Raw genomic sequence first — 14,143 nt, 5'->3', positions numbered from 1 at the left:
AATTCATCCTTTCACTGTTTGACAACAGGTGGCCCGTGTTTTACCATAAAAGGATGCGGTGTTTTCGACTTGCTTTCAGCACTTACACATACTTGTCAAGGGTAAGCACTTTTTCATCCTTGGCCACTTTCAGGCAGCACTAGTTGCAAGAATGACTTCTGACAAGAAATGTATTTTTCACTGTAACACCAAATTTCATGGTAATTCAGGAGCAAAATCTTACCATGAGCATATTTTACTGTCTTTTCTGTTTCTTGGGATTATACTCGAATTCGTTCAAGCACAGTGCGACATGTTCAATGCTACTCAAACAACTGCCTCACCAACATAACGGCAAAAGATACTCGCTTTCGTCTCACGACGACATCTATTCCTTCACTGTAGCAATATCAAGATTTATGATATCCGAATGAAATTTTCCAGATATATAAAATCAATACCAAGAAATTTTAAAATGAGATCTCCCTGAAAAGGGTCAATGCTGGTATAGACCTCTATTACATAGAACTCCTCAATTCAGAAAATATTTGCTTTTGCCCGGAAACTTAATACAAATTATTCATTTAATTATTAGAGAGAGGCCTATTTCCCTTGTGGAGTTCATGGATGTGCCTGTATTGAAATATTTTATTGTGCGTACTTGACAACCGAGAGTAGCAGAGCCACCTTAACGAACGGTACCACGCAAGCATTGGGGACCCCCTCGAGCAGAATGACATGTATTAATTATGATTATTAGGACCTAAATTTAGCCATAAGGACCACAACGCACTTGTTTGCTTTTGGGCCTAATATACTCTTAAAACGGCATTGAATAGTAGATTAGACTGCACAGTAGAGTAGACGGCAACAGGCACGGGGCCTGATTGGGAGCAATCGGTCCAATCGCCTTAAGGCCGGCCCTGGTTACGATAATATGTAACGAATCTATCCCATACACTTAATCAAATCTGCAGGTACAAATAGTTGATTACATGATTTCCAAAGTAGCCGTGTATTTTATTTTACCCATTTGGAATATTAATCTTTATTTTGTATAATTTTGATAGTTTATTCATATAGTCTAAGTATTTTATTACCAACATAATCAGGAAATAGCGGTGAAACTTTTGTTCACCGCTGTGAAAACAATTGAAGGTTTAAGAATAACTGCCTCAGAGAGAGAAATAACTAAGTTTGATTAAGGAAATCAGTAACAACAACAGCGATAGAATCAGTGAAGTGCTCAACACACATTATTCAATTAGGAAGAATAGGTAAATGGTGTACAACTGTTCGAACTTTATATCAAGTAGTTTTCCACTTTTTTTTAGACGCCCAGGAGTCAAGATTGCACATAGAGATATTTCATTCACAGCATTAAAGTGTGTTGTTACATGGATGAATTTAAATATACAAAGAAAAAGCCATATATTATTGATAACGCTAACATCTATTTATTTTTCTAAATCTTTTAGAGCTTCTACGAATTACGGTTGGAATGTTTTGCCAACTTCAATAAGAAAGTCAAATTTCATAACATCAGAGCGAGTTATAATTTAGTGTATTAAGGTTAAGTGTGAAGATTCACAGAGACACATAGCAAATAGAACAGTACATCTATTAATCTATAAGAATATACAGATGACTAACTATAATACATATTATAAAATAAGTGTATACACTCTGTATTCTGTAGTCATGAATAGAAGCAGGATGTTTAGACACTAAAAACCTGGAAAATAGGCAGGCAAATAGGCATTAAACATTTTAAAAATAGACACTAAATTGTAACTCGAAATAATGAAGATGATTACACAATACCATTAAAAATTAGATTGAAGTCATAGGTAATGTTGAAAGAATATAGAAATATACTTGTTTTTTAATATCTTCTTCTATTGTATATATAAAAACGAAGCTTGTTATGCATTCCATATATATATTGTGAACCTGAAAGATGTGCACATACTTTGGGAGGTGATTCGTGGCATTCAAGAGGACTTTTTGTCTTTTTTTTTAAAGTCATGAATCACCTCGCGAAGTATGTGCACATTTATCGGTTCTGTTCCAATTGTCAAGATTCGATTTTCGATTCCAAGTTGGCACCACTGAAACTCGCATACAATACTGAATTCGACAAAATTAAAGAGGACTTTTTTTTCTTCTTTTGATATTAATCACTTTCTGAAGTATGTGCACATCTTGTCAGGATTCGATTTTCAAGTCCAAGTTGGCACCCCTGTCACTCGTACACAACGCGTAATTCGACAACATGGAAAATAACTTTTTGTCTTCTTTTCATGTCACGAATCACCTCCCAAGGTATGAGCACATCTATCGGTTCTGTTCCAATTGTCAATATTCGATTTTCGATTCCAAGTTGGCACCAATAAAAATCGCACACAACACTGAATTCGACAAAATAAAAGAGGACTTTTTGTCTTCTTTTGATAATAATCACTTCCTGAAGTATGCGCACATCTTTGAAGTTCACCCTGCATGCATTGTAACGTACCACGTGCTTGTGTTTACAAACACCTAATATACGTATATACATGTGTATTATTTATTTTAAATAAATTATATATTTTTTCCAATGAAGGCTTACATTGAAGAAAATGCATAGAATATCCAACATTAGGCACTAAAGCAATTATTGAGGCAGTAAAGGTCGAAATAGTCAAAATAGAATTGGCTTAAATAAAAACTCTAAACCCCATATAAACTTTAAAATGTTATTTTTGATCATATCTTTAATATTAAATAATAGGCATTTTGCCTAACATCCGGTCTCTAGTCATGATATATGGTTGGCATGCGTGTGCATGAGTGATCATCTGTTGGTTTCACAATGTGCATGATACATTTAGGTTTTCATGTTTTCAGTATCTGATTTCTTACTTATTTGGAAATTAAACTGTTTCCAATCTCGGAGTCATATTTAAGTAGTAGATAGAAGCAACTTATAGCCTTAACCACTACATGTTAATAAGTAAAATAAATTAGTATATAAAAACGCTGGATGTTTACTAGTAAGTTATTGAAATAATTTAATGACAGCTACATTTAAAAAAATGTATATTTGATTCTCATTTTAATATTTCATTTATCTTTCAGGGAAGCAAATGCACTCACACATTATTATTTTTTGATTCACAGTCCATCATAGACATAATATTGATGTGCTTATAAAGGCATAACTAAAATGTATTTTATATCCCTTCTGCTAGTACTCATATTACAATAATTATTTCATTGAATTATCCGTTAAATAAATTAATATTTAACTCACTGTTAAATGGTTTCTTTTAAGGAAACAATTCACTGATACTTTTAAATTTTTACTTTTATAATTTGACAGCAAGAAGATGCAAACAAATTGATGCAGCAAGAAGAAGCCGAATACTGTGAATTTACAAGATATGTAAATTAAATGTATTCACTCAGACAACCACTTTCTGCTCAACCTGAAATGAGAAGTAACCACAAATGCAGATATGTTACAGAGTACTCGGATAAGTGGATGTAATGCGGAAAGGAGAACCACACGTGCGGCAACACCATCATTTTGTACATGTCTGCTTGGAAATTATACAAAAGGCTGAGTTCTAACATGCGAGTGGCGTGAAACAAAAATATTCTCCTGTAAGTAACTTCAGATAGTTGTTTCGTAACTTACTTTTATCAACCTCTACAATATATCTACTAAGAGATTTACCTCGTTGTGTAATACATCATAATTTTAACCCAGTGTTAAGCTTATAATATTTAAAAGAAATATGTATAAACATTTTTTTCATTTGAAAAAAGAACATGTATGTACTTTCTCCTTGTCAAGCTCTAATGTGTAAAATGTATTTTTTTCCTACTGTTATTGCTATGTATTTTTTATTTACGGAGATATCTTTTATCTGATTTTTCATTAAACATAAATTTAAGTTGTTTTATTTGAATGTCTCAAATTGAAATATCTGCTAATTTAATTCAATTACAAAGGCCGCGGTGGCTCAGTGGTAGAACGTTCACCTCTGGTGCTTGGGGTCCCGGGTTCGATCCGAGGCCCCACCAAGTGAACTTGGTGGTGGACAAACACCATGTGCGTAGGTTTTCTCGGGGTTCTACCGTTTCCTCCCACTTTCTTCATTCCACCATTTCATTCATTCCTCATCATCACCGTCTCCTTTAGCCTAACCGGCATAATCGCGGGACGCAAAACTTAAAGATTTCATTTCATTTTTATTTTTAATTCAATTACTAATTGCACACGATAGTAAATGAAAATATAACAAACGATTACTGATGAGTATAATGAGTGGACTTTTTAAAATTTTGACAGTCATTTGGAGCGTATTAAAATAAAATCAACGAACTATAGAATACATTTAGTTTAAACAATTGAGTGATTATCAGAAGGACTTTTCGGGATCTTACTGAATTAAAGGATATTTTAACCCTTTTTTGAACTGCATGTTAAGTGTTGTTAATACACAGATCAATTTATATGCTTTAAAATCAATTTGAGGCGGTATCTTTGACTTTGGCTCAATTAGCATCATTAACCTATTTTAACGATCATACATTTCAATTTAATAAAATACATTAAATAAAGTAAATAAAACAAATAGATCACCTGGTGAAGAAGTGAAGGAATTCCATTACTTAGGAAGCACATAACGAGCAATAACAAGTGGAAACAAGATGTAAGACCTAAAATAGCTCAGAGAAAGGACTCATTTGAAGAAAAAAGGAACCTTCTAATCAGAAGCATCAGCATAGAACTGAAGAAAAGTTGACAAAACATAAATGTGGAGTATTGCATTGTATGCGTGTGAGACATGCATACTAAGGAAAGAGAAGGAAAGAGAAAAAGGGGAAATGGAAGCTTTTGATGTGGGAAGATAAGAGTGTTGAAAATTTGATGAGAAAAGAGAAGTATATTGAAGACTATTTCGAAAAAAACGAGATAGAATGATTGGACATATTATGATCCATGGAAGAATTTTGTGAGTAGCTATGGAGGAAAGTTTAAAAAGGAAAATACCTAGAAGAACACCACGATCAAGATACACGGACAAAATAGTACAAGATATAGGGAAGGAAAACTACGAGGAAGTGTGTGACCAAGATAGGGAAAGGTGAAAAGTTGCTTGAAACCAATCAAAAGAGTATCAACCTGAGATAATAATTAAAGTCAAAATACACAGAGACTTAACAGAAAACTAGTGTTTCTTCTCAATTTTATTTCAAATGCTTGTAGTATACCTAAATACAAGAACAGAAGAGAAAATCAAGATTGCTTTTAAGTAACAAGTCTTTCTCAACAGTTTGGAAACAACTAATAGCGACTGTTTAACTATTACTTTTGTAAAATAAGGAACGAACATATTTGAAAAGTACACACAACTGTTCTAACCTTCTCGCTCCTATCTTATAGAAAAGAAATCATAAATCGTTATATATAATTATTAAATGCACTATTTATTTACAAATAACAAAAAGAATCACTAAGGTTATTACTGGCGAATTCTATTCATCAGAATATAATTAACACCTACAACTAAGTTAAAACATTTTCTATGAGACAAAAAATTACACTGTCTTGTTTCGAAACAGTGTAACGAAAGTAGACTCGTCTCCAAAATGTATACATTTCTATCAGATAAGCTCTATCTCGTTACAAACATTCTGTCTTGTCACTGAATAACCCTATTACATTATTAATCAGTATACATTTCATCAAATCAAATCAATTATACTCTACTATAACCTTATTAACCCTAGGAACTCCAAGGTATTTTGTGTTACATACAACACCAACGGGGTTGAGGAGGAGGTTCTGAAGCCCACAACTTAAAGGTCGTTATTTATCACGGAAATTAATTTATCTTGTTTGATATGAACTTGTGATATCTAAGATATCATATATTTTTATTCTCTATGATTACTAGGTTCTTAAATGCAGTATTGCCAACTATTAAGTTACCGTTTTTATTTATGTCAGTTACTATGACCTATTTATTTTATTTGTTTAGACAGGAAAACTATCACAAGATCAATAGCAGCTTAGTACTGTGTAGTATATGTGCAAAGGTGGCTTTTAATTGCATTTTGGTGATGATACGGTAGTATGGGGTGGAATGGAAAAGAGTGGGGTATATTTCAGTATTCCAACGATTTCAAGGTTAACCTTACATATTTCCATCCCGGTAAGTCTTGAAATGGCGAAATTCTTTTATATTTTATTTCCGCGAAAACACAGAAAGTGAGAGGGACCTTCATTGGGCAATATATGGGATGTCACCAAAGGAGCAGTATTGCCAACCCAATATAAATTTGAAATTTTTATATTAGCACAACGTCAGATTTTTGTACCTGTGGAATGCACATGTAAAACGTAAGCAAACAAGCTATAACTTGTCTATCACTTATCAACTAACAGCACTACAGCATGACGAATGGTGCAAGGTATTCATTGCAACAAAAGTACCACTACTTCCACTTCTTCCACTGGCATTATCGAATACACTATTTAAATTACTGTCTTCTGCATGAAAATCTGACAGGTTTATTTCCCCTTCTGTCTTCGAGTTCACTATCTGCTATGCAAGATTCTGTTAAAAGTTCTTAATGTTCTTTCTCAATTGAACTTTCACAAAGAAAACGATCTGCCATTGTTTCAGTGCTGCTGCAGATTCCCACAAACAGTCATAAAATAACAAACTGAAAACTTTCAGTCAGAGCTGAAGGTTGCTGTTTGTAATTTCTATGATTAAAAATACTTGATAACACCGAAGTTGCAACAGCATAGTTCCTTCTCATCAATATTATCTTTATATATATATATATATATATATATATATATATATATATATATATATATATATATATATATATGTGTGTGTGTGTGTGTGTGTAAAGTGACATATTATGACGTTAATAGGTTTGAAGTAATAGGTTGAAGTAATAGGTTTGAAGTAATAAACTAATAGAAAATAAAAATATTAGTTACCAAGGAAATTGACAGAAAAAATAGAAATACTAAATATTTGTGAAGTTTAGCTGGCAACACTGCATCATAATAGTTTCAATGCAGAGTGCTGCTGCATGATGTAAGACCAAACTTGTTTCAAAGGAAAATAAAATAAATAACCAAAACACTGTAATCTAACAGCATATCAGGTGAACGTTTTGTTTATTTATAGGGTCTACAACGTTTTGTTTATTTATAAATAGAAAAAAACAAAACACCAGAAATGAAAGAAGTACGTTATATGACGAATGGGTCAAGCTTGACAATATCATTTTTATAGATTTTTTTATCAAATTAGAAATGTTAAAATATATAAGAAAAATAATTTGTGGGAGCACGGAGGCCCTCCTCCCTTGGTGTTCCTAGGGTTAAAAGTCATATTTGTAACCAAGTAGTTACCCTTTGTTTTGGAATAAGTAATTCAATCGTTTATACTCTTGAACTTTCCTGAATTTTATCTTATTGTAGAGTTTTTAAGGAAATATTTTATTTTGGGAAATATGAACAACATGCTGACATCTGTTATTGAATGAATAACCTGAATATAGCCAAAGTTCAATAAGTAAAATGTTCTTAACCCTTGATTATTTTCGTGAAGTGAAATGAAATGAAATCTTTAAGTTTGACGTCCCACGGCTATGCCGGTTAGGCTAAAGGAGACGATGGTTATGAGAAATGAATGAAATGGTGGAATGAAGAAAGTGGGAAGAAACGGAAGAACCCCAAGAAAACCCACGAGCACGGTGTTTGTCCACCACAAGGTCCACACGGCGCGAGCTGGGATCGAACTTGGGACCTCAAGCACCGGAGGTGAATGCTCTACCACTGAGCCACCGCGCCCCCTTGATTACATTCATGTTTTCATTTACCTTTATTACTACCGATACGTATATTTTACGCACTCATTTTTTTTAAATATTCATAATGAGTATTTTGGAAGGTGTGGTGCACATTGGCACGAGTGTACATCTTCACAGTACTCCTGTAATTTTATATTTCTTCAAAAACAATGGATTAAGTCATAAGGTATTTAAGTATTTTTTGTGAATTAAAGGAAAGAAACGTCATATAAAATTTCATCAGTACAGCGACAATAAGCAATTAACTATTCTGATTCAGCTGAAAGAAATTGTTTACATTAAATGTATGAATCTACAAAATGTTATACCAATTTTCACCAAAATTAAAAAAAAAAGAAAAAAACAATGAATATATAAATACGTTATTTGTTAGCACATTACTCTAAACGTTTTGTCCTTAAATTTTTACGTGCTGTATGTTTCTGCCAATGCATAGTCTGTTAAAACATATGCACTAAAATATATACAACTTATCTTCAACGATATTTGATGAATATAGACATACAAATGTTATATCTAATCTTTTGTCCACAAGTATATCATAATAAGAATTGCATCTATTGAATGCTTGAAACTTTCGCGTAGTTATATATAGAAAATAACATATGAGGAAATACAAATAAAATTCACATTAAACCCTATATCTTTATTTTAAACGGATATTCGATGACACAAAACTACCCAAAATGGAAACAATCTGATAAAGCTTAATACGACAAAGGGAACACAACAAGCAGATTTTCTCTTCTAATCACGTTACAGAAATGAAGAAGAAAATAGCAAATACCTGCGCGAAATACTGAATTCTAAACATTTGGTTTCTGGTGTATTTCTATTCCGTGTTTGCTTCCTCTCCAAGTACTTTCTGGAAAACGGAATTAAGCCGTATTCCTGCTTCAAGAGGATTCACTTGCAACAAATCTGAACAAACGTATCTACTATTAGTTCTTCTACTAATGTAATCTTTTTTATATATAACAGAAAAATCTATCTTTAGGGAATTTTAAATTACTATTTAGTTTATTTCTCTTTAAGTAAAAATAACAAATAAAAGATTTTACACAAGTTATACGAAAATTATACACAAGAGGAATTCAGTTAACAATATATGATTATGTTGACTGCTACCCCCCATATATATATATATATAGCCTATATATATATATATATATATATATATATATATATATATATATATATGCTGGTAGAATTTTTATCAACCCTTCTTGGTTTAAGTTTTCTTAATATGCATAATCATGCAATTCCTACAAGTTTCATTGATCTTGTATCAAACTAGGCCATTTAAATTTGTGGCGACCATTGTGTCTGTGGGTTTTCTTGAACTTTTCTATTTCATCCTACATTCTCATTCTTCTAACTATACCGTAATCATTCATTTCCATTACATATCTATCTCCCTTATCATGTAGTCCATATTCACAGGAAGCAAAAATGTAGAATTAATTTCACTTTAACTTCCTGAATATCCGCAGTCGCGTTAAAACTTGCATAACCTTGAACAACGCTAACAACGATCTAACTCAAAGAAAACTGTGCCGAGAACATAAAATAGATCGTCAATAAGTGGGAACTAAAAATATATGAACTGAAGAGTTTTCGGTATTTCTTATTTTCAACAAGAGGCTGTGTTTTTGTACTTACAGGCTTCTACGTAACGAATCTCATGGTCCAAATTAGCTCCTTTTTTCCCGTAGAATGTGATTGATTTTGTGTGATCTAGCGAGCAGCAATTTGTTGATGTTTAGGGTCCGTGCGATTATGGTCAGGAACATATTGCCATCAGTAATTATGTTAACATTTTAAGTAACACATGGATCTTATAGTCCAAATTTTGGCGAACATACAATATTCCAAGATGACAATGTCCCAATACACATTACCGAAGCTATTGAATCGTCGTTTTATGAACACAGGAATAAACTTCAGCTGCCCTTGTCCATCCAATTCTCAGACGTTATTGAAGACATGTTTCTCGGGCTCTAAGGGGATAGTAGAATATGGATCTGTAAATAATTAATTTTTTCGGGTATATCCATAATTTTGATAACAATCTGTAATATATATATATATATATATATATATATATATATATATATATATATATGGGATGTTCCAAAACAACACTGGCAACGTTGGGGAGGTGATTCCTGACACACCAAGATAAGACAAAACGTATAGACCAACCTAGGTGCACAAATGCTTATTGTCGGAGACATAAGCTGCCGAAAACATGAAAAAATGAACTTTAAAGGGCCATCGGTCCAATATTATGGAACCTACCCTGGTCGGATCAAGACTTTATTTAAGAACTATTATATACCCTATCCATTTATCCATGTTTCAGAATCCTGCGGCACTTCTGCAATATATTTTACAGAGGTAGTTGGTGAGTACTTCATATAATACCTCCTAGGCAAACTCTCTCTATAAAAATTGTTGCATGAGTAACTCAAAGATTCTGAAACATATATATTTGGATAGAACACATATCAGTTCCTAAGTCTTGACCCGACTAGGGTAGGTTCCATAATATTGGAGCGATGGCCCTTTAATGTTCATTTTTTCTGTTTTCGGCAGCCTATAACTCCAAAAGGAACCATTTGTGCATCCAGGTTGGTCTATACTTTATGTCTTTTCTTGGTGTTAGGAATCACCTCCCCACGTTGTCGGTGTTGTTTTGAAACACCCGATATATATACAGTGTGGTCCAGAGCGACCCAGACACCCAGACACTACGTTTTTCTCGAGAACAGTACATGCTATCAAGTTGAAATTAAAAATGAATAGAAATGTAGGTCCTAGAAATAAGTAGAAGTTATTTACAAAATAACGAAAGCCCCTCTTGGTGGTGTAATGGAGGGACATGTCCCGTTCTTGCAATTATCAAATGGGAACGATATGTTTCGAATGCACATTCGAAAAGGTGGAGAAAAAATAAGATTACCCTACGAAGCATTTGTCCGTACTACCTACCGTTTTCCTGTACCAATTGTTTTTTTTTCTTTAATGATTGTGTGCGAAATAGAGTACACGGAGTTTACTAATTAAGATAACGTAAGTACTGTCATAGTTTCGGGAAGTGCAAAACACACGCTTTTCAATGGTATACCACATGGTGACGCAGAATCTAAAGAAAGAAGAAACTGCGAGACCCAAAAAACGGGGTTCCAAAATAAGGTCAGAACTCGAAAATTGCATATGGAAGGGGAGTCGAGTGATACCTCGTTGCAAATGTCCCTGCAAATGTTAAAAAAATTCGAGACGATTTTGAAATCCACTAACCACTTTAAACATGGCGACCCTAACAATATTGAAACCCTGAATTTCTGGTTCGTCAGGAAGAAATAAAACGTTCTAGTGAAGTTTCCCACTTGATCAATAAAAGAGCAGGCACGTAATAGTACCACAAAGAAGCAAGTTCCATTTGACTGCCCGCTAGCTTTTTAAACTGCCCGGTTCAACGCAAGTTACTTCACACAGGTGGAGGTGTGCCTATCTCTTCTACCAGTTGTAGTGTGCTTCCACTGATAACATGAATACGCCACTCCAATTTTGATCTCATTCACCGTTGTCTGTTGCAAGACGTTGCATCGTCGAAGGGATTGTGTGAAAGTCTGGATTTGTTAAAGTATATTTCTCGTGGTCATATGTATTTCTGTCAATTACTTCGCATTGGCAAATCGTAGCATGTAAGTTGAAATTCCTTTCACAAAATAAGAAGCATTTGATATGCTAATAGTTTTGAGTGACTGCCAACGAAATACTTCTGCTGCTGCTCGTGTGTATGCTGCTAGGTATCCCGATCGGGAACGTCATTCAAGACATGTGATTCGCAATCTTGCCGAACGTCTACGCAGAAGTGGAAATGTTCCGCCTTCTAGCTGTCCCAGGAATGAACGCATAGCTTGACCTGTTCGAGATAATAGGTCTGCTGATGTACGTGCAGCCTTCCATGTTAACCCTCACACCAATATCAGGCAAGCTGTTCGCGATTCTAGTGTCAGCGCAACTACGGTGTCAAGGATTTTGAAGACTATCACATTTCATTCATACCATATGTCCTTGCATCAAGAGCTACGTGGCACTGATTTTCGATGCAAGCTTGACTTTCGCATGTGATCTCAAGCTCAAGTGCATGCAAATGCTCGATTCTTTGACGAAATAGTATTGTGGTCTGATGAGGCTACAATTAAATGTAAGGTCAGGTAAATCGTCACAACATGCATTATTAGGCCCCGTTAAACCCACAATGGATGCAAGAGGTTGATCATCAACGGGGTTGGTCTGTGAATGTGTGGCGCGGAATCATCGGTGGAAGAATAATTGAAAATCATTTTTTTGAAGCGAGTCTTACGGGTGCTGTTTACCGTGCATTTCTGCAAGAACAATTGCCCATTCTTCTCGAAGACGTCCCCTTACACATCAGGACACACATGTGACTACAACAAGATGATTGTCCAGCACGTTTTGAACTGACAGCGAGGAATCATGTGAATGCTATGTTTCGTGGTCACTGGGTAAGTAGGAGTGGACGTGTGTCCTGGAATCCTAGGTCACCAGACTTAACACGTTTCGATTATTATCTATGGGAACAACTTAAAGAAATCGTTTATCAACATCGCCCCACAACAAGGGACAACATGATGAAGCGCGTAGTTGCAGTTGCTGCGTGCATGCAGATTAGTGAGGAGGAAATTATTGCGGCACAGAATCATTTCAGTTACCGCGTGCAGAAATGCATTCAGGCACAGGGCAGACATTTCGAACATCTACTCTAAGTTGGTAAATGTACAACGAAGTCTGTGTTTTACCTATTCTTTTCGTATTCGTTCATCATTAATTTCTCATTCCCTGTAGTTTCGTTTCAAATAATGAAATGAAATGAAATCTTTGTTTTATGTCCCACGGTTATGCCGGTTAGGCTAAAGGAGACGGTGATGATGAGAGATGAGTGAAAATGGTGGAATGAAGAAAGTGGGAGGAAACGGGAGAACCCCGAGAAAATCCACGAACACGGTGTTTGTCCAGCACAAAGTCCACAAGTTGTGAGGGATCGAACCAGGGACCCCAAGCACCGGAGATGAACGCTCTACCACTGAGCCACAGCGTCCCCTCGTCGCAAATAATGTTGGTGGTATATTCAGGTAGCTGTCACCATTTAGTTGCTTTCATGTGGAAAAACGAAATAATTAATAATGTACTCTATTAAAACCGCATACACCATGATTTATAATGTCAAAATCACGTTATATCCGCACTCCAAGTTCGGCTGTAATGCATGTTCACTTTTCCCAATACATAAAATGTGTCGTGGAAGTGAATCTGAGAGAGAAGGTCACCATCAGTTTGCAAATGAATAAGCATTGATTCACAAAATACGATCTTCTTGTTATAGATTTCGTCTATCATATCGTGCAGAAATTTTAATTTGTAGGGTTGGGTCTTTTCCATCTTCTTCATGATGTTTTGTAACGTTAACCTCGACATGCGAATTTCAATTATCTTTGTTTAAGAGTTTTCATTGGGCCCCGTTCGTGCTCTTGCATTGTCTGAATCACATAGTTACATTAGTAGCTTTGTACTACCTAACAAATCAAGCACATTTCCCATAAAGTTGAAGTATTAATGTTATCTCTTGATTTTTGTCTCTGCTAGGAGTGGTTGGACGTTTCTCAAAAAGCAAGTTCGCAAACCACGACACATACTGCATATTTTCCTGTATGGATGCCATTCTGAGCACGTAATCTGCAATATAAGCGTTATTGATAGTGTAACTGAAGAAAAAAAAAACACTTTAGACTTTCCTTCTCCTCACTCAAAGATTATGTAATCAGAATCGTAACAGTTATTATGTTATCGAAATTTTAATTTCCTGCAAGACTTTATGTATTTTCTGTGCACTGTGCAAGAGAACACTCACCTGATAATGATGAACCTAGTAATTTTGCACAGTTAAACCTCAATCACTACCATAGAGATATTAGTAGTGCTGACCAGTAAACAGAATGATTTGCTATTTGGCATTATAATTACTTATTTCGCGATACCATTAGCGGCGTACTTTATGGTAATGAGAAGTGGGAGACGTCTGAAGAAATGTACCCCTAACCATAGCCATGCTTCTGATGGCCTTGGTTATATCTCGGAAGTGACACTGTCTTAACCTCTAATTTGCTCGTCTGATGCAAATGTTCAAATGCGTATTCGTATAACTGATACCACCGTTCAGTGTGTTAACGTGAGCATGCAC

This window comes from Thermobia domestica, chromosome 3 (assembly GCF_964235325.1).
Source record: "Thermobia domestica chromosome 3, izTheDome1.hap1.1, whole genome shotgun sequence".
Lineage (NCBI taxonomy): Eukaryota > Metazoa > Arthropoda > Insecta > Zygentoma > Lepismatidae > Thermobia > Thermobia domestica.
This window is presented reverse-complemented; position numbering follows the sequence as displayed.